Below are 27,560 nucleotides of genomic sequence, written 5' to 3'. Positions count from 1 at the left end.
ATAAGGTGCATCAATTGCTGGTTTGGGAGGCAAAGGAGGCCAAAGGACACTGTAATAGGAAAACTCGATTCTTTAAAATATGGGGATGCTACTTAGATAAGATGACACAGAAAGGACGTAGTCTTATTGTTAATACTTTATAATCATATACTATAAGCTGACAGATGCGGGTTTTGGCATATAGGAGTTACTGGGAGGGCTGACGGGAGGGGGGGATAAAGGTTAAGGAATGGAAATATGTAGATTAAATAGAAGGGGGAACCACATCACTTTAGGGGACCTTAGTAGGACAATTTGGAATAAGAGCAAATGATGTGGAACTCAATTGTATGTAACCTGTGAAAGTAAATGTTTGTTAATATGTAGTTATATCTAAAATAAAAATTGTTGAAACATAAAGCTGAATTGCCCCCAATCTCACCCATTAAGTGTGAGTGGTCTCAGGGAAATTCAGGTGACAGAATTCTTTTCCCATGCCCCTTGGAAGTAAGGCTTCTTCAATCCAGGAGAGAATTACCTTCTTTTCAACTATGTGGAGACATAGCAAGTAAACACCTTGCAGAAGAGATCAAACACTGTGTCTCTCTCTGAGAAACAAGCACTGTGGAACCAAGTGGTGGTGGTTTTATGACAGGCAGCAACATGACATAAACTGGCAAGAAAGAAATAACACCTACCTCTATAAGGAAGCAGTACTTAGATCATAGGTTCTGAGAAATATAGCCTTGTGTGAGAAAAGCTGTAAAGATGGACAGACAGACCACATGTTTTCCTCAAAACAGATGCTATGTATTTATTGACGGGAGATCCTGACTGACTGTAAGGTGCTAACTAAGGGGGTGTGACAACCCCTCCCCCTTGTGCTCCCTTTTTGTCTTGTAAGGGAAAGAAAGTTCTATATATTATGCTTTTGCCAGATAAGAAGTTGGTCAGTGTCTAGTGCACTCTGCCCCATGCCAGGGGATGGAGAGCCTGACCTGATCATTTCCATTGTCCTTTCATGTTTTCTCTCCTCTTTTCTATACTAGACTATACTTGAATATTTTCTTATTTTTTTATCCTAATCTCTGGATAATTAAATAAACCTGTGTTAACCCCAGGAAGCGCTTCCTTGGTCTCTTTTTGTCTTTGTTGCAGTCTAAATAGTGCTACCAGTTGTCTGGTTCTTTTAAGGTATCGGTCGAGGGGATTGCATTTGTGTGAGTAGTGTCCAGCCGTGATTAGAGACTCTGGAGGCGGCACGAAAAGCACAAACACGCTCCATAACATCAAACGTCGGAAAACAAAACATTAAACCAATATAACTTAACCCAATCAATGCCCTTCCTCTTACTCCAACAAAACTGATCTACTCAGCGTTACCGATTCCTTTGAACTCGTGACTCTTAAATAGAGGGGCATAATCAAACGTCGCCGGCGAAATACATCGCCAGTGGCGCTACAGCTCGCCGGAACCGTATTATCGAAAAAGATGGCCGGCCATCTTTTTCTTTCGATAATACGGTTTAGCCCGGCCAAATGCCAGAGTTTGCCGGGTTTGAGTTGGCTGGTTTTGTTTTTCAGCGATAATGGAAAAAAATGCCGGCAATCTCCAACCCGGCGATATCCAAGGCATTTGGTAGTGGAAGAAGTCAGCATTTGTAGTGCACTGGTCCCCCTCACATGCCAGGACACCAACTGGGCACCCTATGGGGTCAGTGCGGTGGACTTCAGATAAAGCTCCCACATGCATAGCTCCCTTACTTTGGGTGCTGAGCCCCCCAAAACCCACTACCCACAAATGTACACCACTACCGTAGCTCTTAGGGGTGAAGGGGGCAACTACATGTGGGTACAGTGGGTTGTGGAGGGCTCCCATTTACCAGCACAAGTGTTACAGGTAGGGGGGGTGGGCCTGGGTCCGCATGCCTTAAGTGCACTGCGGTATCCACTAAAAGTGCTCCAGGGACCTGCATACATGCAGGCCTCTAGGACTTGTTGCAGCCAGGGACCCCTCGCCGGCACCATCATCGTCATCATCATCCGATTTCTCAACATCATCATCCTCGTCACCCTCCTCCTCCTCCTCTTTCTCTGACACTTCTGGTGAGACAAATATAATTTTTGTGATAACACTCCGAATCATCAAATGTCATGCAGCAGAATCACGTGAAACCTAAAAATACCTGGGCTGTTATCAAGGTTGGCCCTGACCTCACGGAGCCATCCTGGGTGGTCCTTCCGTAATGCCCTCGCCCGTTTTTTAAGTTCCTCCACCTGTCAGATGTAGACAAACACAATGGAAAAGCAATGATGCACTGTCATGCACTGTGGTGCCACATTTCACCAGATATGATACTCCATGATATATGATATGATATGAGGCACTGTCATGCAGCCCTGTACTCATTTGTGCGCCCACCGAGGCACACTCAAAATCCGCTGCGTGGCTACGCCCCCACTGTCATGCACATTCACTGTACCCATGTTGTAGAAAACACCTTTGCTGTACATGCACCGCACCCGTTTCACATACATGTCCAGCCAATAATTATTTATTATTATTTATTTGCTGCATTTGTACCCCACTTACAGATCTTGGGAACGAACTGCGCTTATTAAATAAGCGCTGCAGTGTCCTCCAGCCCTGGTCCATCCTCATGATGTCCCTCCTTTTGCCCGCACGAGGGAAGAGGCGTTTTTCATTGACTGTAAACAGTTGTGCCAGCCACAGGACATCGAGGTCCGAGAAATTAGGTTTTCTCCCTCTTGCAGCCATAATGACGCCTATATAGCACGGTAATACGCACGCACAATATTGACGTGGTTATGACACGTTTTCTTAAAACTTTATTTAAAAAAAAAAATTGCTTCCATACTTTTTGTACATATGTAATGCAAAGGGCTTTCGACCAATCACAGCGCTTTTAGCTCTGCTAATGCGCTGGGATTGGCTCACAGTTTGTTTGCTTTTTCACTTTACGATTTTTCCTGGCACAGAGCTGTCCTAACGAGAGGTACAGACCTCTCGTTAGATTTCCTGCCTTTTTCCTGCGTACAGGCAATCGGAAAAGGTTGGTGCATCTCGTTTCAATGGGGTTTTCACACTAATTGCTCATCTCCATTCCGTTTTCGTTAGCTGCTGGCTTCCTCGGTAAAAGCCCTTTGATGCATGCAACGGATCAAAATTTCCTCGTTGGAGGGTCATTAAAGGCTCATTTAGCTTTAGTGCATCTGCCTCTAAGTTCTCTAACGTGGGTAACACATGAAAGGGATCTAAAACTGTCCGTTAGAGAAAGCCGGCCAAATACAATAATCGATTGTCAGTCGTGTTGCTGGCGTCAACGTAAAGCTGGCCATCTATGGCCGACCCCATAAGGGGCGTGTTAGGGGCGGGGTAACGAGACGCGCGGCTGCAACGTATAACGGATAGCGAAATAGTAACGCATGGCCGGCGACAGAGGCAGCGTGATTAGACATAGCATAGTAACATAGTAGATGACGGCAGAAAAAGACCTGCATGGTCCATCCAGTCTGCCCAAGACAAACTCATATGTGTATACCTTACCTTGAATTTGTACCTGTCCTTTTCAGGGCACAGACCGTATAAGTCTGCCCAGCAGTATTTCCCGCCTCCCAACCACCATTCCCGCCTCCCATCATTGGCTCTGGTACAGACCGTATAAGTCTGCCCTCCCCTATCCTAGCCTCCCAACCACCAACCCCTCTTCCCCCCACCTGCTCCGCCACCCAATTTCAGCTAAGCTTCTGAGGATCCATTCCTTATGCACAGGATTCCTTTATGCATATCCCACGCATGTTTGAACTCCGTTACCGTTTTCATCTCCACCACCTCCCGCGGGAGGGCATTCCAAGCATCCACCACCCTCTCCGTGAAAAAATACTTCCTGATATCTTTTTTGAGTCTGCCCCCCTTCAATCTCATTTCATGTCCTCTCGTTCTACCGCCTTCCCATCTCCGGAAAAGATTCGTTTGCGGATTAATACCTTTCAAGTATTTGAACGTCTATATCATATCACCCCTGTTCCTCCTTTCCTCCAGGGTGTACATGTTCAGGTCAGCAAGCCTCTCTTCATACGTCTTGGAACGTAAATCCCATACCATCCTCGTAGCTTTTCTTTGCACCACTTCCATTTTTTTTAACATCCTTCGCAACATCTTTAACATCTCCTCACAGAGCGGGTGGTGGATGCTTGGAATGCCCTCCCACAGAAGGTGGTGGAGAGGAAAACGGTAACGGAATTCAAACATGCGTGGGATAAACATAAAGGAATCCTGTTCAGAAGGAATGGATCCTCAGGAGCTTAACCGAGATTGGATAGCAGAGCCAGTAGTGGGAGGCGGGGCTGGAGTTTGGGAGGCGGGGATAGTGCTGGGCAGACATACGGTCTGTGCCAGAGCCGGTGGTGGGAGGCGGGGCTCCTCTGAGCTCCCACTCTCCTCCTCTGTGTCCACGAGGCAGCCTGCTGCCTCGGCTGCCCTGCTGGCCACCTTGCGCTCTGTGGCTTGCCCTGCAACCTGGGCACAGGACCCGGAAGGGGAGCTGGTGTGGTGGATGCTGGACCGGTGGCTGGGGAAGCAGACGATCTCAAGCTCCACTTCTTCGCAGGTGGTTCATGTGCAGTCGAAGAAGTGGATGGCAGTTGTCGTGGTGGTGGGTGCTGCACAGCTGGACTAGGTGCTCTCAGGTAACGGTGTAGGCCCTCAATGCTGTGCTCCAGCCGTTGGAGCTACTGGATCACAGCACGTTGGGCCTCCACCGCTTCCCTTTGCACCTGCAGAGCTTCCTGGTGGGCCTCCCGTTGGGCCTGGAGCGCTTCCTGCTGCACCTGGAGCGCTTGCTGGTGCACCTCTAATTTCTGCCACCGGTACTCCTTCATCTGCAGATTGTGACTCAGCAATTGTGTGGCCAGGCGCAGTAGCTGCCTCCTCTGGCTGCCTGGCCTCTGCTGAGCAGCTGCCCCCCCCCCCCCCCGCCTCATCACTTTCTTCATCTGTGCCACCATCACCACAGACTGCAGCTGGAGGAGGCGTAGGTGGTGCGGCAGCTGGAGGAGGCGTAGGTGGTGCGGCAGTTGGTGGAGGCATAGGTGATGCGGCAGTTGGTGGAGGCATAGGTGGTGCGGCAGTTGGTGGAGGCGTAGGTGGTGCGGCAGCTGGAGGAGGCGTAGGTGGTGCGGCAGCTGGAGGAGGCGTAGGTGGTGCGGTAGTTGGTGGAGGCATAGGTGGTGCTGCTGGTGTTGGGTCTTGTGGTTGGACTCCATGGTCCTGTGTCGGTTGGTGTGCAGGCCCATGGGTTTGCTGTTGTGTGTGTGGTGGGGCTGGAGGCCACTAGGGCCAGCTTCTTCCTCCCACTGGGTGTCATCACCTGCATAGCAAAAGGGGAACAAGTGTGTTGGTCCAAATATTCTGCATTTGTTTTTCAGCATTCATATACATAGCCCCACAGGCAAAGACCCAGCAAAGAGATGGTGAGGAATGGGATTGGCAGGCAAGCCACAGATGTTATTGTGCATGCTGCAGAGCTGGAGACAAGGAATGCAGCCACACAGACAGGTGGGTAGACATAGAACTGTGAAAGGAGTGCAGAGGACACAGTGGCTAGAGCACAGAGGTGTGGGAAGGAGATATGCAGAGTTTGGTGATGGGGAAAAAAGGAGGGAGTGGGGAAGGCACCCAAAGGGGTGAAACAGTGCAAACCTACACACAGTGTATGTATTTGATTTACGTGTATATATAATCTTGTAAATATCTTGACATCTATTATATACATTGCTCGAGACCCTCCCCCTCCTCCCTCTCCCCCCCTCCTCCCTCTCCATGTGTGATGGTTTGCAATGATGATATGCATTGCATGCTGTTCTTTTCCCCCTTTCCCTACTGAGGAGCACCACACTGTCCCCCACTTGTGTGAAACACAGTGTAGTACAGCACAACAGATCCCCCAGCTCCCTAATGGTGAACCTACCTGAGCCCTCAGCCTGTGCAGATGTGTCCAGAGACCCAATGCCATGGATCCCCTCCTGGGACAAGAGCCTATGGACGACCAGTTCAATGGGGGTCAGGGTTTGCGGTGTCATTTCCTGGGGGGTTTGCACCAGCCTTCCTCCGCACATCTTGCCTCAGCCGGTGCCACTTTCTTTTGCAGTCTTCCACATCTCGCCCTGCGTGGAACACCGCATTGAGCCTGTCCCTGACAGCCTCCCATTCCCTCTGCTTGGTGGTTGCCGCTAGCCTCTGGCCGGTGGGCGCAAACAGGTTCATGTGCCTCCTGTCTATTTCCTCCACCAGCAGTTGAACCTCAGCATCGGAAAAGTTTCCCTTGCGGGTAGCTGGTAGTTTGGGTGCCATTGTCCCAATCTAATGCAAAAGATTCGAAAATACGGAGCACGCCGCTTAAATACGCTCTTATGTCCGGCCATGTGAGAATGATACGGGCGGCTCTCACATAGCCGGCGTAGTTTCGATTATCGGCAAACGCCCTAACCGGCCACACCCAGATGGCCGGCCTTTTTTTGATAATTGCTAAAGCAAATGGCCGGCGTGATTTTGATTATCGTCAGAAGCCCTAACTGGCCGCCGCTGCTTTCCGCAGGTGGCCGCCGTAATGTTGATTCTCGGTAACGAACTACGGGTGTTCTCATCTGCACTGTTTGGATTGTGCTCATCACGATGAAGGGTCACGAACTCGCCAGCTGCTCTTCCCATTTGGAATCTTACATTTCCTTCGTTGGAACCTCTTTAAAAGGGCTTTCTCTGTGCTGCACTTTATAGGTTTCCATTTATAGTATGGGATGGTTTTGCTCTGCAGTTTTCCCAAATGTATGCTTTTCTATATATACTGTGTGTTGTTTTGGGTTCCTGGGGGGGGGGGGGGTGAGTTTTTGGCTAATGGTTGAAAGGGGGGGGGGGGAGATTTAGGACACTTTTGTAAAGAAAACTGATGTTTCAGACTGGGTGGTAGTTGCTAGCCGAGCATACACTCAGAAAGAGGGATACAGAAATGAGGCATGCCATCTCATTCATCTCACAGGAGGTTAGTTGGAAGTTGCAGCCATACCTCAGGCCTTGATCTGGGATAGCGTTGTTATGACTTAACGAGTTGCTTATTAGTCACATGGACACTGATATTGTACAGGATATTTGCAGTATGAAATACATTTACAAAGGAGTACAGGTGCCCTGTTTATAATACTTACGTTGATCCCTGAGGCGCCGTCTCGCCGCCCTAATCATGTGAGGGCTCTGTAGGCGGACGTGGCGGGACTTCCGCCGGAGGGACTCTAAGTCCCTCCTGATGCCAAATCTTCTGCAAGATATAAGTTTATACACCAGGAGTCAGGGGATGGGCCTTCTTGCCTTCAGCACCCAAATTCATTTGTAAATCAAGTAGAAGAGATTCAGAACGCTGGGGGGGGGGGGGGGGGGGGGGGGGGGGGGATGTGAGGACAGAGAGAACCTTTGTGTGCGGTATTGTAGGGATGTGGCAATGGTTTTAATTTCTACTACCTACATTATATTAATGAATGTGCATGTACACATATACTGCTACTGCTGTAGCTACAGGAGGGGGGGGGGGGGGGGCTGAAGCACTTAGCTGTGTAACCTGTCCCTGATCTCGGTCCAGGCTCTGAGGCAGATAGCCCTGGGGGGCAGGCGGTGGTGGTACGGGAAGAGTGCATGCCTGGGCTTGACGCAGAGGTGAACTAAGAGCAATTTTTCTGCAACAGAGAAGTTCGGCTCCCTTCGCATCGACATATTTGTCAGTGAAAATGGGACCACGTGCGTCGCCTTCTATGGCCGGCCATGCGTGATGGCTGCCCTTACACGCAAGGCTCCATATATGGGTCGCCATTCCATATATGGATAGGTCAGCACGCGCACGTCTCACCATGTACAATGGCTCCACACGTGGCCGGCTATGACGCACGGCCATCTGTGACGCATTGCCGTCAAGCGTGCGGGACCTACGTGCGGAGTTGCCCTTATATGGGAGTTTTCATATATGGATCATTATCACAAATGCGAACTTCATAAACAATATATTTCCCGTAGCTGCACGTTCCACAAGTACAATGCCGTTGCGGACATCCAGATACAGGGAAAAGTTACGGAAAAACGAAAAATATCAAGTACAGTAACGTATTTCTCAAGTACCGTATTCTTAGTATACTTTGGCCGGCCCTGATTTGGCCGGTTGGAACCGCGAAAATCGAATGTTTCATGGCGGCGTTTTTACTATGCTTTGCCCGCATCAAATTTGGCCGGCCTCAATCGCGATAATGGTACGTTTATGGCCGGCCATATTATTTTCGATTATTCCTGCTTGTTTTCGCCCGCCTATATGAAGCCGGCCAAATTCTGAGTTCACCGGCGTTTCGATTATGCCCCTTCAAGTCTTCGATGTTCCTTTGTTCTTATCATCCCTTCTTTTATATATTTCTGTGGATACCCCCTCTGTAGAAATCTGTTGGCCATTATATTCATCTGTTTTTTGCAATCTTCAGTATCCGAACATAATTTGTTAACCCTTAAGAATTGACTATATGGAAGGTTACGTTTCAGCGGTTGACTATGACAGCTTTCATACTTCAGCAATTTATTCCTATCCGTTGGCTTACGGTATAATGTTGTCTTAAACCTACCATGTTCAAATTTGATCTTAATATCTAAAAAAGGAATTTCTTTTCAATTGAAATGCATTTGAAACTTCAGATTATCATCCCTTGTGTTTAACCATTTATGGAAATTTGTTAACGTCATTAATCCTTGGAGCCGGAACCCCTTCATCCGTTGACTACTACTACTACTACTATTTAGCATTTCTATAGCGCTACAAGGCATACGCAGCGCTGCACAAACATAGAAGAAAGACAGTCCCTGCTCAAAGAGCTTACAATCTAATAGACAAAAAATAAATAAAGTAAGCAAATCAAATAATTAATGTGAACGGGAAGGAAGAGAGGAGGGTAGGTGGAGGCGAGTGGTTACAAGTGGTTACGAGTCAAAAGCAATGTTAAAGAGGTGGGCTTTCAGTCTAGATTTAAAGGTGGCCAAGGATGGGGCAAGACGTAGGGGCTCAGGAAGTTTATTCCAGGCGTAGGGTGCAGCGAGACAGAAGGCGCCCCCCCCCCCCCTTTACCCCCTTTCCCTTTTCTTGCAAGTCTAAATAATACAACACACCAGTGTGGGATAACACAGGCCGCAGCTTGCTTTATTAACATCACTTAATTAACAAGTATAACAACCCCTTCTCCCGAGCTACAATTATACAGACACACCGCAGCAGCCGCTGCCCCCCACCGCCGCTTGCCCTGACAGCAAGTGGCCTCCTCTTCCAGCCGGCCTCATCCGACTCCGCCACTCCAGCAAGAGCCAAGGCCTGTGTGGCCCTCCACACGTTCCATCGGGTCACCCGACCCACTTCTGCACCAGCTCACCCCCTGAGCCTTGTCCCTTTAGCTCGGGTTTTTTGCCACCGGGGGAGGGTTCTTGCATCGCAGAGCCCCCTCCCTCCCCCCCCCCCCCCACAAGCTGCACCCTAGTGAGATCCCTCCACACTGCTGCCTTCAATACATTCCTGCAAATCATTTAGGAAGAGATCCAACCCCACTGCTGACAAATGCACCTCGTCTGGAGCAAATAAGCCCGCACAACGCGTGTCCACCCACATGTGATTGATCTGGCAGCCCCCCATTGCCATTACCCATGCCCCGATGTGCCTATTCACTTTGTTCAAGCCCCGTTGCCACTTGCGCGCCGGGAGACAGGGCTGGCCGTGGTATAATGTCCGACCAAGCCACCCGCGTGGTCGGAAACCAGGCCATCACCAACCGCAAGTCATCCTTGACTGAATCTAAGAGCTTCTTGCCTGTCCAGCTGTCCACTTCATTACCACCCAGATGTATCAGCAGCAGCCGAGGGTGATGGGTCCTGTCTCGCAGGCGATACAAAAAAGGCACCAATTGATGCCACCGCATGCCTCGCTGTCCCCACCAGGAAAGCCGGATCCCTCGTTGCCCCAATCTTAAGTGAATTCCGCCCGGCCTCTGGGTCGCTCTGCTGCTTGCCCAATGTATGAAGGAATGCCCGATAATCCATACCCTGCATGTCGAACCACCGGCATCTAGGGAAGATGGGCAGCCACGAGTTGGGTATGCGCAAACATGCCTACAACCCCGGCAGCTAGACAGGCAGAAAAGCAGACAGCAGGTGGAAAGATGCTGCAAGGACAGGGGGACCGGACATCCGCTTCCTACCTCCACCCCCAGACCACGCACCCCCCTCCCCCACCTCAGGAAGTCCGAATATATGTCCTGAAGGCCCTGGAGGACCATCTGCCAATGCTCTGTAAGGCTGCCGCTCCTAGGCCTGCGCGGCTAGCGCTCGTCGCTGCCCCAATTCGGAAGGAATGAGTGCCAAACCGCGAAGGGTCCTCACCCAAACTGACCAGACACTTGCGCAGTATGGCCGCAAACTGGTACCGCGTCAGTACCAACCCATCCGCATGCACGAACAATGAAAGGGGGCCCTCCGGCCTGAGATAGTCCTCCAGCAACCCCACTGGACAGGCCTGCAATCCCTTCGCTTTCTTCAACACTATAGTGCATCCCTTCCCCGTCTGATCAGTTTTTGACCGCAGTAACCGTATGCGGAGCTCCCCTTCCGCAATCTCAATGCACTGCCGCAACACACTAGTCACCGCCACCACCGCCTGTCTCTTCTCAACTAATTCCCCCACTCAAAACGCCCCGTAAAAAGCTAGTGCGTTCGCTGCACGAAATAACTTCATAATGTAGTCTGTGAATGTTATGCTGTCCAAAGTGCGCAGAATACCCAGCAGTAACGCATGCGTGATTGGCTTACGCGCGTCACCCACCCGCGGTGTGGACCGGGCCCAGCCTTTTAGTGAACTGTGCACCAAGAAATGAGATTGAGGTTGACCCCACCCCGGGGCCTTACTGAAAAATGTAAAACCCGCTAGTCGCCGCATAGCCACGCTCTGTGAACTCCCCCGCGCCCGCTCATATGTGACATATGCCGCTAACAACTCGTCTGAACCCTCGCCCGGTGACCCACCTTGTCTTTGTAAGAAATCCGTCACAGCGCGAAAACCGAGTATATACGCAGACCATGTGTTTGGCGCCACCGAGGCCTTCAGCAACTCCCATACTTCGGGTCTCCTAATCGTCAAAGCTGCTCCGGCATCGGCTGACCCACCACATCCGCCTCTGGGGCCAGGGTCCGGAAGGTCTGGAATTGGAAACGAGAGAGGGCATCAGCCAGCCTGTTTTCAATTCCTGGAACATGGCGGGCTCTCAAGTGAATATTTAATCGAAGACATCGTAGGACTAGCTCGCGCATCAAGTCGTTCACCTGCAGACACTTTGCCACCTGCTTGTTAACTACGTCTACCGCCCCTTGATTGTCGCACCAGGCTACGATATTTCAATTGCGCAGCCTCTCTGGCCACAACTCACAGGCCACCACCAACGGAAACAATTCCAAGAAGGTGATGTTCCTGGTAATCCCGGCTCTGACCCAACTGTCCGGCCAAGGGGCTGCACACCAGGGCCCAGCGCAATACTCTCCAAATCCCATCCCCCCTGCCGCATCCATGAACAATTCCAGGTCGATCGTGGACACTTCCTGCCCCTGGATGGCTAACGTACCATTGAATGTTGGAAGGAAGTCTAGCCACATGTGCAGGTCCTTATGCACCCCCGCGGATATCCGGACGTAATGGTGCGGCCGCGCCACTTTGGATGTCGCTGCAGCCAGCCATCGCAAGAAGGTTCTCCCCATCGGTATGACTCCACGCGAAGTTAAGACTGCCTAACAAGGACTGAATAGTCTTCAGCGGCGCTTTCTGTGCTTTATTTATTTATAATTTCAAATAAACATTTACATAAAATAAATGTTGGAAAATCAGAAAAATATGCAAAGGAAAATTTACTTCAATCCTTTAGCCTTTTTCTCTTAATTGCTTCAAAAATATTCTTTGTATCTTGATCATTAATGTGGACTAAGTAACAAAGTAATTTTCATATAATCCTTGAATTTGTAGAGTCCTTTCCCCCTGCCAGAGGTTTGAGCTCCCTCCTGGTGCTCTCGGAGTCATTTCGCCACCACTTTCTTTGGCAATTATAAACTGTCTCAATTTTTCAGGTTCAAAAAACACATAATATACCGCATTCAAGGAGATAAGACATCTGCATGCAAATTTCAATTTAAAGGTACCTCCTAAAGAAAGTACCCGGGACCTAAGACCCAAAAATTCTTGCTTTTATTACTGCGACTATCTGGTTCTCCAACTTCACTACCTTTTCCCCTGGCAGCCTGGTGACCATGCGCACTGTATCGATCTCGATGCCTAAAAATGTGATAACCTGGGCTGGCCCCTCCGTTTTTTCCTCCGCCAGCGGAATGCCAAAGTCCTAGGCTACCGCGCAGAAGGTCTCCAGCAACCGCTTACAATCCCGGCCGTCCAGTGCTCCCAGGAACAGAAAATCATCCAAATAATGTACAACACTATCCAGCCCGGCCCGCTGTACCATCATCCAGTGGACAAAGGAACTAAAACATTCGAAATATGCAAAGGATATGGCACATCCCATTGGCATGCACCGGTCGAAGTAGTAACACCCCTCGAAATGAAAACCCAGCACTGGGAAAGCCGGTGGATGCATGGGTAATAGTCGGAAGGCTGCTTCAATATCTACTTTTGCTAGCTGCGCCCCCGCTCCCCACCGGCATTACCTGCTCCCACCGCTGCGCTGTCCAAACAGAGTGGTTCTGACGCTGCAGCAAGGGCCCCGCTGCCGGCCTCGTTCCTTGGCCCCGTCTCCTGGTTTAGCAAGGTCCGCTCCAGACCCGCCGCCTGTAGTCCCACCGCTGCTGCAGCCACCTCCGTAGATGTCTGCCTGGCGCACTCTCGTGGTCCACGCCCGGCTCCATGCTCGGGCGGCCCTCGGCCATCCGCGTAGCTCTGTGCCTGTGGAGATATATCAAAGGCGGCAGCAGGGGCTGTCGGCCAGGTTTGCCACCCCCCGCCCTGCACCCCCATCGGGGGCCCCCCGTTTCCCCCTGCAGACGCCCATTCTCTGTCTTCTGCTACGGGCCCTCTACCCCACGGGGCTGTCCACGCCGGGGGGGGGGGGTGCCGCCCACGGCATCCAACTCCCGTGTGGCCATGCCCCCGGCGCAGGGGCCCACTCCACCCCCGGCCATCCTCGTTCTGCGCTTACCGTTCCTGGAAAATTGCCCCCGTAGCCCCTTAGCCCGAAGGGAGAGGTCCCCCAGCCCCTCAATCTCAGGACCCGGTGCCCGCCGTCCACCCTCAGGCCACGCCTCCTGTGACGGAGCCCTCTCGCGCCCACTGGGCGTCCTGCTGCCAATCATGGCGCCCCAACCCCCCCCCCCCAGCCCTCCCTGTTTGGGCCTCTCTGGCATGAGGTAGCCCGACCCCCCCGCGCCCTCGTCCTCTTCCCTTGCTCTCTGTGTTGTGTCCGGTGGTTAACTCTACTCCCTGCGCCCCTGCTTCACCGTGGCTTCCCCTTTCCTCCCTTGTGAGCAGGATTTAAATGCTTAGTTTATTCTTTTTTCTTCCGTCCCCCCGTTCCCGCCGCTTCTGCAGCTATAGCTGTCAGTGCAATATCTTTTGATCTTCGCAACCCTGTCAGCACCGGTTCCCCTTTTTTTTGTACCTGCTCTGGACTGCCTTCCAAGGAATCACTGGCACACAGCGAGACTTCTGCCTCTCTCTCCCCTCTCTCGGTTTCAGCCTCCATCCCCACGCCACTGCAACCACCTCCGAGGATCAGGGAAAATGCCCTGATCCTCGTGCAGGCCCCCCTTTTAAGCCTCCTCCCTAGTACTACCCCCTTTTCCCAGCCCAGCCTATCAACCGCCGTCTGGCCTGCTAAGCCCGCCCCCTTCTCCTTGCCCAACCAATCTCCAGTCTCCTTCTTCGCACCAGAGCCCGTGGACGTTGCTCACTCTCGCCCCCCCCCCCTTCCTGCAGCCCAGAACCTTCTCGACGGGTCCCGACCCTCGTTTAACGGGGCCCGTCGAGACAAGCTCTCGGCCCCTTCATTCACCACCTTCCCATAGCATCAATACGTCGTCTATAAATCTCCTCCATGTAACGATATGTTTCTTAAATGGATTATTTTGTATATATTTCTCTTCAAAATTTCCCATGAATAAGTTTGCCAGTGAGGGGGCTACTACTACTACTATTTAGCATTTCTATAGCGCTACAAGGCATACGCAGCGCTGCACAAACATAGAAGAAAGACAGTCCCTGCTCAAAGAGCTATGTAATAAAAGTGAGCCAAGTATAGGACAATCAAGCCATTGTGACATCACTGATGAGGTTGGCTCTTATTGGTGGCCTGAGGCATTATGACATCACAATATCACCTCTGATTACAAGAGACTACTACTACTACTATTTAGCATTTCTATAGCGCTACAAGGCGTACGCAGCGCTGCACAAACATAGAAGAAAGACAGTCCCTGCTCAAAGAGCTTACAATCTAATAGACAATCAAATCAATTAATGTGAACGGGAAGGAAGAGAGGAGGGTAGTTGGAGGCGAGTGGTTACGAGTCAAAAGCAATGTTAAAGAGGTGGGCTTTCAGTCTAGATTTAAAGGTGGCCAAGGATGGGGCAAGACGTAGGGGCTCAGGAAGTTTATTCCAGGCGTAGGGTGCAGCGAGACAGAAGGCGCGAAGTCTGGAGTTGGCAGTAGTGGAGAAGGGAACAGATAAGAAGGATTTATCCATGGAGCGGAGTGCACAGGAAGGGTATAGGGAAGGACGAGTGTGGAGAGATACTGGGGAGCAGCAGAGTGAGTACATTTATAGGTTAGTAGAAGAAGTTTGAACAGGATGCGAAAACGGATAGGGAGCCAGTGAAGGGTCTTGAGGAGAGGGGTAGTATGAGTAAAGCGACCCTGGCGGAAGATGAGACGGCAGCAGAGTTTTGAACCGACTGGAGAGGGGAGAGGTGACTAAGTGGGAGGCCAGCAAAAAGCAGATTGCAGTAGTCTAACGAGAGGTGACAAGGGTGTGGATGAGGGTTTTGGTAGAGTGCTCAGAAAGAAAGGGGCGGATTTTACGGATGTTGTAAAGAAAGAAACGACAGGTCTTGGCAATCTGCTGGATATGAGCAGAGAAGGAGAGAGAAGAGTCAAAGATGACCCCAAGGTTTCGAGCTGAGGAGACAGGGAGAATGAGAGAGCCATCAACAGAAATAGAAAACGGGGGGAGCGGGGAGGTGGGTTTGGGGGGGAAAATGAGAAGCTCGGTTTTGGTCATATTTAATTTCAGGTGGCGTTGAGACATCCAGGCAGCAATGTCAGACAAGCACGCTGAAACTTTGGTTTGGATGCAAGGTGAGATATCAGGGGTAGAAAGGTAGATTTGGGAGTCATCAGCATAGAGATGGTAGGAAAAGCATGGGATGAGATTAATGAACCAAGGGAAGAAGTGTAGATAGAAAAGAGGAGGGGACCAAGAACAGAACCCTGAGGTACGCCGACAGGCTACCGTTGCCCCATAGCTGTCCCCTTCACCTGCTTATAATAATGACCTTCAAATTGAAAAACATTTCTTTTAAAACTATGGTTATTAATTGCATAATAAATTCGATGGGTATTCTTTGATATAATTTCTTCTTCATGAGTGCTTCTTGAATCACTATTAGAGCCTCATCTTGCGGGATATTAGTATAGAGTGATTCGACATCAAATGTTTCTAAAATGACATCATTGCAAACAGGAATCAATTCTTCTAAAATATTAACAATGTGCGACAAGTCCCTAACATAGGAGGATGAGAGGAATAAGGGGTCTGAGAAATGTGTCGTGAATACTGACAGTGGTTGTAAAAGGGAGCCGATGCCTGACACGATCGGCCCTCCCTGGGGGGGGTCTACAAGAGATTTATGTATTTTAGGCAGGATATAAATCACAGGAATACGTGGGTGATTAAGTGTTAAAAAATCTCTTTCCTTTGATGTTAAATATCCAGCTTGATACCCAAATGAGAAAAGAGAATCAATTTTTGCTTTTAAATCAGTAGTAGGGTTCCTAAATAGGAGACAGTTGACAGATAAAAGCTTTTACTTACCCCTAATTTCATTGATATATTTTTCTTTATCCATCACTACTTCTGCTCCCCCCTTATCCGCTTGTTTGATCACAATACTATTATCTTGTCTCAATGTATCCCAGTGGCGTAGGAAGGGGGGGGCGGGCGGGGCGGTCCACCCCGGGTGCACGCGCTCGGGGGGGGGGGGGGGGGTGCCGGCCCCACTGGTTCCCTGCTCTCTCTGCCCCGGAACAGGTTACTTCCTGTTCTGGGGCAGAGAGAGCAGGGAACCAGCGGGGCCGACGCAGCTCCGAGTGACGTGCACTCGGGGCGGATCGGCCCGCCCGCAGGTAAGAATGCGGTCCGGGGGGGTGCGCCGCAGGGGGGGGGGTCGTGCCATGCTGCACCCGGGGGGGGGGGGTGCGCAGCGGCGACCCGCCCCCGGGTGCCATTAGCCCTCGCTACCACACTGATGGATCCATAGCCTTTTTCTCCTCTTTTGTTAAATTAAAAAATGGATTTTTAGTATTTTTCTCCAAAGACTCCAAGTCATTCAGCACCATTCTCTCAAATGCACAAGCATTGGATTTATTTGAACTGGAGGAACCCATACACTGTTTCGTCTGACTACTGAGTTATCTATAAATTGGCTTTCATGTTTAGAAAAAAAAAGTCTATAATGCGTACTTGTGTCCAATGTTTTTCACTGGCGGGCATTGCCAAAACATGTGGCCCAAGTGTGCTCCTCGCCCTGCACACTTGGGACAGTCATCCTCTGGCCTCAGTGTGGCTCGAAACGCCCTATGTGGCGATATATATAGGCGCATGAGGAACTTGTATTGTGTTTCCCATAATTCAGCACTTCCAAATACCTTATAGCATGTCTGCAAGCAAGATTGCAAATTTGACCCCTCGATCCTGGACCCCAGTTCCCGTGTCCATTCTTGCGCTAGCTGTGGATATGCACTTCTGGCATTGCCTCCCTGATCTGTGTATGATAATATTTCAATGTGTTGCTCCCTGTGCCTCCAAATCATATGCTTCCATTATCTGGTTTTTTACTGTGACCTCTTTTGGTAGGGCCTGTACATAATGTTGTATTTGGTGGTATGCTAAAATGCTCTTTGTTCTTTAAGGTTCCATCATCCTTAATGATCTGTAATAAGAATATGGTTCCTGCTTTTCTCCATTTTGTAAATGTAGATGAGGATGTTCCTCCTGGAAAGTCCTCATCCCCCCCCTATGGGTAAGAAGGGTGAGGTCGTGGGGCTGAACTTATGTATTTTCCCCAACCCATTTCCATGCTCTTCGCAGTGGCGTTACCAAAGGGGCTATATGGGTTGGTGTCTTTACCCGTCCCGGTCCCGTATGAAGCCAATAACTAACATGTATGTCTCCCAGCATCGTGCACTCGCAGGCAAATGAAAGTAACTTCCTCCCAGCTGATCTGTTCCACTGACCGGACATCCTGGTGCAGGGAGACCCTGCATCGCGCCATCCACAGACAATATCGCAAGATCACCGAGATCACAAACCTCGTCACCGGATCCAGACCCCCAATTCTACCCAGAGGGCCATAGACCCAATCCGCATAGCTGTAACTACGAAACCCGGGGATCTGTAGCAAGGAGGCAACCCTGTCCCCACTTGGACCGAAAATGGACACTTCTGCAGGAAGTGCTCCATTGTTTCCTCCAACCCAGCACACTCCCCCTCGGGCATCCTCGGTCTTGCGCCTTGCGACATTTTAAATTACCCCGCACATACAGCTTTCCGTGAAAGGACAGCCACGCAATGTCCCGATATTTAACAGGGATCCGGTCAGATGTGATAAACCGCAGACCTTGCTGCAATCGAGCCTCCGGGCCATCCCGCAGCACCAGCGGCGCCGGGAACACCTGCGACCTCACCCTCTCCATCCACACCGCCCTCCTCCCTTCCCTAATGTCTTCTACCAACACCACCCGCACCAGCTTAAGCAGAAGTTTGTAATGCCCCCCCCCCCCCCCCCCGGACCACCCTTCCTCAGCGCTACCACTCTCCCCCCTTGCTGCCAGAGAGACCAATATCTTGGCCACCACCGGAGCACGCTCTGTGCCCACCCCGGCGGCTCCGGTCCCACCGCCCTACCAAATTAAACTGTAAAAATAATGCACTAAAAAATAACACCGGATTCAACATACCCACCCCCCCTTCCTTCCTCGTCAAATATGTTATGTTCCTCTTCACTGGATTCATCCGGTTCCCCCACAACAGTTGAAAAAAAAACACTGTATACCTCGTATACCTGCCTTCAGGCAATAACAAATATAACTGAACAAACAAAAAGAGAGGAACCAGATGAACCTTAATCAACCGAACTCGTTCCCCCTATGGACATTCTCCACCCCTTCCACCAATTTACCCAGGTCCTCGGCCTTCTCCAGACACCTGTCCCAGTTGTACAGGCCATAATCCCCAAGTCAAATATATCCCTAGCACCCTAAGGCGCTCTCCCGGGGCAGGGAACCCCCCCCCCCCAACTCAAAAATCCTCCCCCCCGCTCCCCCACCCACAACTCTGTGAATTTTCTCCCGGTTCAACCCTCGACCCCGTTGCTCTTGCATATTCCCTAATCAAGCCCAACAACTGTACCCCCTCCTGCTGATCTGCCACCCATACTGTGACGTCATCGGCGCCCGGACACCTGTCTCATCCTCTGGAATAGCATACGTGCAAAAATCTTACGATCTGTATTGAGTAATGCGATGGGCCGCCAATTGGCCAATTCCGTAGGGTCCTTCCCCTTGCTGAGCAGGACCAGGGCCGACTCCGTCAAAGACTTCGGAAGGGACCCCTCCACGCGGGCTGCCTCCCACACCTGCAACAAAATCGGCCCCAACCGGGCCCGGAAAGCCTGGTAAAACTCAGCCGGCAGGCCGTCCGGCCCCGGCGATGACCGCTTGTGAAGTGCCCCAATGGCCTCCTCCACTTCCCCCAATGTCCAAGGCCGTAATAAGACCTGAAGCTGAGGACCCCAGTTCCCTATCCCCGGGGTACCTGTCACGTAATGTTCCATCATTCCTCATCTAGCCCTGGGCAGCAAAACATCCGAAAAATGAGCCCCCACTGCCCCAGGATCCCTTCCTTAGACTCCTGCAAAATCCCTCCAGCATCCCTCACCTTTTCCACCACCCTGTGCTCCCGTCGTTCCCTACAACAGGCAAAGGGATCCGGGTTAACTAGCTTCCCGAAGTCCCGTTCGTACACCAAGGAGGCATACCGGTTGTATTGCACTTGCTCCAAGAGGTCCTGCAATTCCCTGATCTCCTCCTCCCGTCCCCCCTGGGAAATCAGCTTATCCCTCCTCTGTTTAACTGCTAGTCCCAACCTCGTCCGCTCCTACCATCCTTCCTGGCCTGCCGTAAGAAAAACCCCCGTGCCCGTCGTTTCACCTCATCCCACCATCCCCCAAGCGACCGAAAGGCTCCCTGCACCGTAACTTGGTCTTCCAAAAACCCCAAAAAATCCTCCCGTATCCTCTCATCTTGCAACCACTTCAGATTCAACCGCCATAACCCCCTTCCCGGCCTATTGGCTGCCCCCCCCCCAACCCGGAGGAGGACCATACGATGATCCGAGAAGTCCACATTCATTACCCACGGCCCCCCAACACCCCCCCCGCCGCACTAAAAACCGATCTATTCTGCTCCTACACTGCCCTCGAAAGAACGTGAACCCCTCCGCCTCCCCACAAAACTCCATATGTGCATCGATCAACCCTGCTTCCCTCATAATCCCGCCAATCGTACTCCGTCATACCGTACCTGCGCCGATCTACCCCCGCTATCCTGTTTTCGAAGAATGGTATTGAAATCCCCCCCCCAAAGAATCTGGCGGGATGTGCAGAGATAGGGCCTGATTTTCCCAAACAAACCCACCCTCTCCTTCTTACTCTGGGGCCCATATCTATTCACCACTCTCAAAGCCCTTCCCCCCCAAATCACATCTACTACCAGACATCTTCCCACCCCCAATTCCACCACTCTTTGGATGTTAACCTCCTGGGATTTAAACAGAATCCCGACCCCCCCTACCTTTCCCCCGCTATCCCCCATACCGAGGGTCCCCACCTCCAGGCCCGTTTTGCTCGCCGAATCTCTTCCAGCGACCTCAGCCGCGTCTCCTGCAGCAGAAAACAATCAGCCCGCACCCGAGCAAACGTATCATACGCCAGACACTGTGCCTTAGCCGAGGCGATACTCGCTACATTAAGCGAGGCAAACGTCAGAAGAAGCCCTGCCATTGTCAGCCGTAGAAGCCGTCAGCCCCTCGAACCCTCCTTCCTCCACTGTACCACCACCCCCAGACCGCCCCCTTCCCCCCCCCGGATCCAGGGCCACTTGCACACCACCCCCTGCATCCTCAATCCCCCTCCCACCCCCCTCCCCCCCTTCAAGCTCGCCCCCTTCCATCCTCCTGTTCATCCTCCTCATCACCCCCAACCCTCACCCCCCGTCCCCTCCCCTCCCCCCCACCCCCCCTCCACAACCTCTCCCAAACCCTCCTCCACTTCCACTCGCTCCCCCCAACTCCTCGGAGGGTCCCGAACCCTACTTTCCTCCGCTCCTCCGCCTTCCTTTTACTCCCCTTCTCCCATCCTGCCCTCCATCCCTTCCTTCCCCCCTTCCCTCCTCCTTTCCTTCCCCTCTCCTCCTCCCTCCTGAACCCCTTCTTCCTACCCCCACCCGTCCCTCCCGTGCCTTCCCCAACTTCCGTTTCCGTTCCACCCTCCCCCCTATCTGCTCCCCTTCCTCCCGCATCTCCTCCTCTTCTGCCTCCTCCCCCAGCACTTGATACCTATTCCCCCCCGACCCCTTCTGCCCCTTCTCCTTCAGTTCCCGACCCCCCACCTTCCCTACCTTCCCCTTCTTCCGTACCACTTGCACCCAATCCCCTCCCCCCTTCCCCTGCCCCCCCTCCCCCCTGCCTCCGGCCCCTGCCAAACCCCCACCCCTTCCCCGTCCACCCCCCCATCGCTCTCCTCACTCCCTACCTCCCCCTCCCCATTATGAGATGCCTGTGGACAGTCCCTAAATACATGTCCCAGGTTACCACAGATTGCAGCGAATCAAAATGCAATCCTCTGTGGCATGTCGAATATCCCCACACCTCCCACACTTTAACACAGGACACGACATACTAAAATGTCTGAACGAACCACATTTAAAACATTGTCGTGGCTGTCCTTTATAGAAGCATAGTATTCTATCACGGCCAGGAAAGCCGCCGAGGGGATGCTGCACTACGTGCCCTACCTGCCGCAACCTGACCAGCTCCCCATCCCCCTGCCCAAACCCGACTAGGATCCGGCAACTTGGATAACGGGGATCGCAGCTCTGCATACCGTTGCAGCCAATACTCCAAGTCAGCCCTGGACAGGGATTCATTACGTACCAGCAGGGTCACCTGCACCAGGTCCGGCTGACTAATCGGGATAGCCTTAAAACCCCTCCATTCCCCCACCCCCCTCACTCCCTCATACCTTTCCCAAAACTCCTCCAAGCCCCTCTGGGTCAGGAAACTTAAATCATATTCTGGGACATTGACGGGGTGGATGCAGGCATAGAAATCCTCCGGGATAAATCCCAGCCCCATCACCTGCCGCAGAACCAACTCCCGGGATGGCATCGCCCCCTCCCCTACCCACTTCAACTGCACCACATTACGCCTTTTTGGCAGCTGACCAGACCCCCTCCCACCCCTCAAAACCCCTGCCCATATTCCCAATTACACTCTGTCCTCCCCCCCCTCCCCTGAACCACTGCTGCAAAAGACCGAGACCCCTGCCCCCAACGCCCCCCTCCCCCCCCCATACTACTTCCCACCCTACCCCCCCTCCCCCTTTCTCTCCCACCCAACCCCATCCCCCCTCCCTGCCCCCCTTCCATTCCCCCCTCTCCCCTTATTACAGCCCCTTCCCGTGTCTCTACTACCCGAACATCGTCCCCACAGCGTCCAGACTTGCCCCCAAAGCGTCCACACTTGTCCCTGCGATAACCAGGGTCCGCTCTGGGGCCGAACTGTCCCTCGTCAGCTGTGCAATGCTGTCCAGTACCGGAGCTTCCAGGCACCTGCCCCCGAACTCCTTCTGACGTCCAATCCTCGGGGCGGGGCCTCAGACACTCCACTGTTCCCATAGGCCAGCTCCTCCTGTTCCTTCCTCGGGCTCTCCTGCTCCCCCTCGGGTTCTCCACCGCCAAGCTCTCCTGGCCTGCTACCTCCGTCTCCATGCCTGGGGACGTGTCGCTAGGGTATTGCCCTCCCAGCCTGCTCTGCACCCGGTGAGGAATCATCCCTCGCCGACTGGTGACCAGTCCGCCTTCTCCGTGTCCACTTGCCCTGAAGGCCTCCATCCTCTGCCTTCCCAGCATCAACCGCTCTCTCCTCCGCGTGTAGTGGGCGAGGATTCTGATGCCAGTCAACTCCAGCTGCTCAGCAATCCGTCCGGACTCCTCCACCAACAGCAATGATGGCTTCTGCCGTCCGTGGCTCACCTGCACGTCCCCTCAAGTGGTGCCTCTTCATGCCGCCTGGTCCCCCACGCCCATCATCATCTCCAGGTACCTCCACCTCCGCTGTGTAAAGGGCACACTCCATGTTCCCATCTGCTACTCTCAGTATCTGGACTTGGCTGTTTTTCCTTCTTACTTGTTCCTTGCTCCCCCACACCGGACTGTGTGGCCAGCTGCCTCATGAAGGATAACGTTATCCATACCAGTCTCTCCGCTATTATATGAGGTTTACACGGTTTGTACCGGGTCTAGTATAGTTATGATTCCTCTTGTTAAGGGCAGCCCTCTGGTCCCGCGGTGTAACACACGTCCACCCTCGTTCACCATACATGTGACCCCCCCCATTTCTGGTTAGTTAAAAAGATCAATCCGTGTGTTCATAGCATTATAACATGGTTGTTGGTACAAAAGATAGACCCTTATCCAAAACTACATGTTCATATTGATTCAAATTCCTTCTAGATAGGTTGATAACATTACTACTCTCTTGTAGGTTATCAATAGAAATCAAACAAATAAAACATGGAAAAGAAAATCAGATGATACCTTTTTTATTGGACATAACAATACATTTCTTGATTAGCTTTCGAAGGTTGCCCTTCTTAGGTTGTTCCAGGGCTTTCCCTACCTCATGCAAATGAATTTTCCAGTTCTATCACTGCACTGGCCATCTCTGCCCTCCGTTGCAGTCTTGACCTTCTCTCGGTATCCCGGAATGCTCTTCCCTTTGCCACTTCCCGCTAGGAGACCGCTATCATTCTCTCTTAGTGCTACTGGCCCCCCATTGCTGGAACCTCCTGCTTTCACGGACTTTTGTGAGCGTGGACCTCCCAGTTGAGCTGGCGGTGGCATTTTCAGCACTGCCACCCGATCCTGTGCAGTCGAGGGATGCGAGGGACCACCCATGCTGCAACGGCTTGTCCATGCCACTTGCCAAATGTTCTTCTGATCCGGTAAGCTGCCCTCTTTGTCCTCACACGCCTCCACCATGATTTCTGCAGAAAACACTGTAACTCCTGAAACTCCCGGTTTCTGTTTCTACAATTGAAAAGTCTTTGCCTGACCTTCTCTCCATATGGCCTTTCTCTGTCACAGATTTGATGGACTGTACCGCCTCCACGGAGCACCTCCAACCCCGTCTGCGCCGGCAGCCGCCAGGAGAGACCCGGACTGGCTAGCCAGGTACTGCATTGAGTTCAATGTACGTTGGGTGCTGGGCCCAGGGAGCTCCCCTGATGCTTGAGGTTCTGGGGTCCCAAAGCCTGAGCTGAGTCCCTCCTGCTCTGTATGCTGCTGCCACTGAACAGAGGCTGACGGGGCCTGTCCCCCTGAGGCCATCCTTTTCTCTGTTGATGTATACTTCTCTCAGAGGGTTGCCCAGGGCCCTTTTTCAGTACCCCCAGCAGCTGTTCTTTTTTCTGGAGAAGCTTAAGTAACCAGGTTACCTCTTTCATATAGTTCTTGCAGGTGCTGTGCTGGGGCCAGTTTGCACAAGGCCTTCTCGCCATTTTAACACGCTTCCCCAGCTCCATCACCTGCTTTTCTGTGCTCTTTATTTCCTCACCACTTTAATCAGCGCCGCTGGAGGACTTCTGCTGACGTCATGACCGCGAGGGGTTGAAGACAGCGATCTCTCCGGCTCTGATTCTCCCTCCAGTATCTATAAACTCACAAAAACCCGAGATACAATTAATCTCCGCTGCAGCCTGAACTCCCGGAGCGGCCGGCTAAATATAATTTTCAATCCACTGGTGGCGCGATGGCAGCTAAAACGTCCACAAAGACAAGCTCCGAGGCAGGGGAACAGATGACAAGATGGCGCCGCCCGCAAGCCCGCCTGGTCCGATAGTGTCATCGGCCTGGATCGCCGCGAATTACAATGGAAATGTCCTCAGTGCTGGAGGACATGCTGGAGCGCCGACTCTCCCCTATAAACTCTAACCTGGAAAAGGTAAAAGAACAGCTCACCGATCTTTCCCGGTGATTGCGCAGCATTTCAAACGCGGGTGAGTGAAATCGACGGACAGAGTAACGGAGGTAGAGACCGTACAGGATATAACCCAGAAAAAGTTACAGGCGATGGAGGAAAAGATCGAGGACCTGGAAAACAGGTCCAGGCAAAATAATATTCGAGTGGTGGGACTGCCAGAAACGGTACCTGAGCGGGGCCTGGAGGCTTTCTTGGCCCGCTGGTTTACCAACGAACTACAATGTCCCAGAAGCCTCGGGGCCAATACAGATAGAAGGGCCCATCGCTTAGGGATGAAAATGGCCGGTTGCCAATAAACCAAGAGTGGTATCATAGATTCCTGAACTACGCTCAGAAGCAAGAGGTGAGCAGCTGCTTAGAGCGGGGAAAACGTTGACACATGATGGAATCCCAGTACGGTGCTTCCAGAATTACTCAGCTGGGGGTAGCAGCAATACGGCGCCAGTTTTCGGAGGTTTGCTCAGCACTCTTCCAAAGAAAATTAGATTTGCGCTGCAATACCCCGCCAGGCTGCGGGTTACGCATAATGGCACCACCAAGACTTACGAGACGGCGGGGGCAGCTAAAGAATTTCTACAGCAGCTGGGAACAGCATCTCCGGACGCACGTTGAGCAGCCCATGGGAAACGGAACAATCTGAGAGCCTCGAGGAAATTCCGTGTTAAGAGGTCAGAGGAGACCTGAATTGGTTAGTTCACATTAATGCAGCAACATCCCAGCCAACTACAGAGATGGACTACTCGATAGTAAGCAGGATGGTGTTGACAGGATGGCTGCAGTTGAGAAGTTAACGCTTCATCTGTTTTGTGTGGTTTTGTGGTTTTTTTGGATGAGGCCTCTGAGGAGGATGTGGACAGCGTGTGGAGCGGTTCAACCCCTGGTGAGAGGGGTGAGACCCTGAAAGTGCCTGATCAGTTTAATTCTTGAGGGATTTGGTTTACTGTTACACTGTTCAAATATGGAGGGGGGGAAGGGAGGGACGTAAGGAAGTGATGGTCCCAATTTGTGGACCTGGGAACAGGGGGTACAGGGTTTGGGGGGAAGGGGGAGGGAGGGGGGATGCAAGCAGGAAACGTGTTTTAAAAAGGACATATGTAGGGAAGGTAGTGGAGGTCTTCTGGGGGCTTTATCTCCCAAGTTTTTCTATGGAAGGAGGGTTGAAGTGCAGGAGGCAGGTTATGGAGGTCAGGGTATAGAACTGATGCTGATAAGGTGGGGGTACAAGGATCGGGGGGGGGGGGCAGGGGCTGGGCTGTTCCCCTCACTTACAAAAGAGGACATCTACGGAATTAGTCACACATCTGCGAGTCCAGATAGTAAGAATAATATCCTGGAATGTAGGCGGAGTTAAATTCGCCGATAAACGCTCTAAGATTCTACAACAATTAAATAGGCGGAAAACGACATAGCACTCTTACAGGAGACGCACCTGAACCAGATTGAGCATGCCAAACTCAGCACTTGGTGGGTCGGGGACTGTATAGCGGCGAATGTCACAAGGCAAAAAAGGGAGGAGTAGCGATATATTCAGAAAGGGCAGTAGCCTCCGCAATCAACTCACTTCTGATTGATGCCGCAGGCCGTTAGTGTTATTTGGAAGTGGTTGTTGGGCGACAGAAACTGCTAATCTGTAATGTCTATGCTCCAAATAGATACGACCGGAGGTTTTTCCAAACCTTGATTTAATTTTCTGCTCAAGCAATCGCACACAGCCATAGTAGTGGGGGGGTGATTTTATGCAGCTTGGGAACACCTCTTTGGACAGATCAGCCCGGGAACAGCCTTTTCATATTATATAATAGAGGCCTTTGCAGTTGAGCCAGATGTTAGACCTAATTGATGCCTGCGGGTGCGTGCACCCAGGTGAGAAAGACTACACCCATCTGTCACGGGCTCATTCGATTCAGTCCGCGAATCGACTTTATCCTAACATCGCGTCAGATGTTTGGGGAGGTGACAGGGCGGAAATAGGGCCGTACGGCGGTGTCTGACCATGCCTGGGTCAAGATAGAGTGGATACCAAGAGGTACGACCCAACAGATGCATAAATGGCAATTCCCCCTGGAGTTAAGTTCAGACCCAGTGCTTAAGGGCCGCTTACAAGCAAGCTGGGCAGAATATAACACCCATAACCAAGATCATCTAGAAGACCCCGTTTTATTTTGGGAAGCGGCTAAGGCGGTTCTCAGGGGCGAAGTCATGAGCCACAGCACACTTCGTGAGGAAGGCACGCGACAGAAAGATCTTGCGTTTAAGCAACCAACTTTGTAAGACGTGGGTAGGCGATAAACAGCAAGTGTTAGAGCTTCAGACCACCTTGATGAACTCTTGCAGGAGAGGCACACAAATCACAGCTCTACTATCGATACATGCTTTATAGCATGGTAACAAAACAGGCAAGTTGATGTCAAAATTACTCACTCCCCGGGGAGGAACTAGAAACATTTTAGCGCTGTAATGGATGTATACATCTAATCCATATGGTGTTGTTTCCTCGCTGGTTTGTACGTCCTACAGACCCTGCCCATACGCCTGTTGGCGATTGCTTTGAAACGGATTACGCGACTTTTTAGTCGGTTTTGGTGGCAGGTAAGAAGCCTAAAGTTAGCCAGGACATGTTAATTGGGAGCTGGAGGCAGGGGGAATAGGCATTCCGGACGTGTTCCTTATAATAAGCGTGCTTGCTACGCCACCTGGGAGACGTGTTTAATGCCACGCAATATTACACACCTACAGCCCTAGACAAGCCTTTTTTGCCTCCTATGATGTATTAGTCACTGTTCCATTTGCCCCCTTCTAAATTTAAAAAAAGCATAATACTTCAGCCTCTTCGTGAGGTGTGGCAGTGGTGGATGCGGCAGATGGGGGGGTCAACCGCACGTTACGGATCAAATTCCAATTGTAGGTAACCCAGTAT

The sequence above is a fragment of the Microcaecilia unicolor genome, chromosome 2 (genome assembly GCF_901765095.1).
Source record: "Microcaecilia unicolor chromosome 2, aMicUni1.1, whole genome shotgun sequence".
Lineage (NCBI taxonomy): Eukaryota > Metazoa > Chordata > Amphibia > Gymnophiona > Siphonopidae > Microcaecilia > Microcaecilia unicolor.
This window is presented reverse-complemented; position numbering follows the sequence as displayed.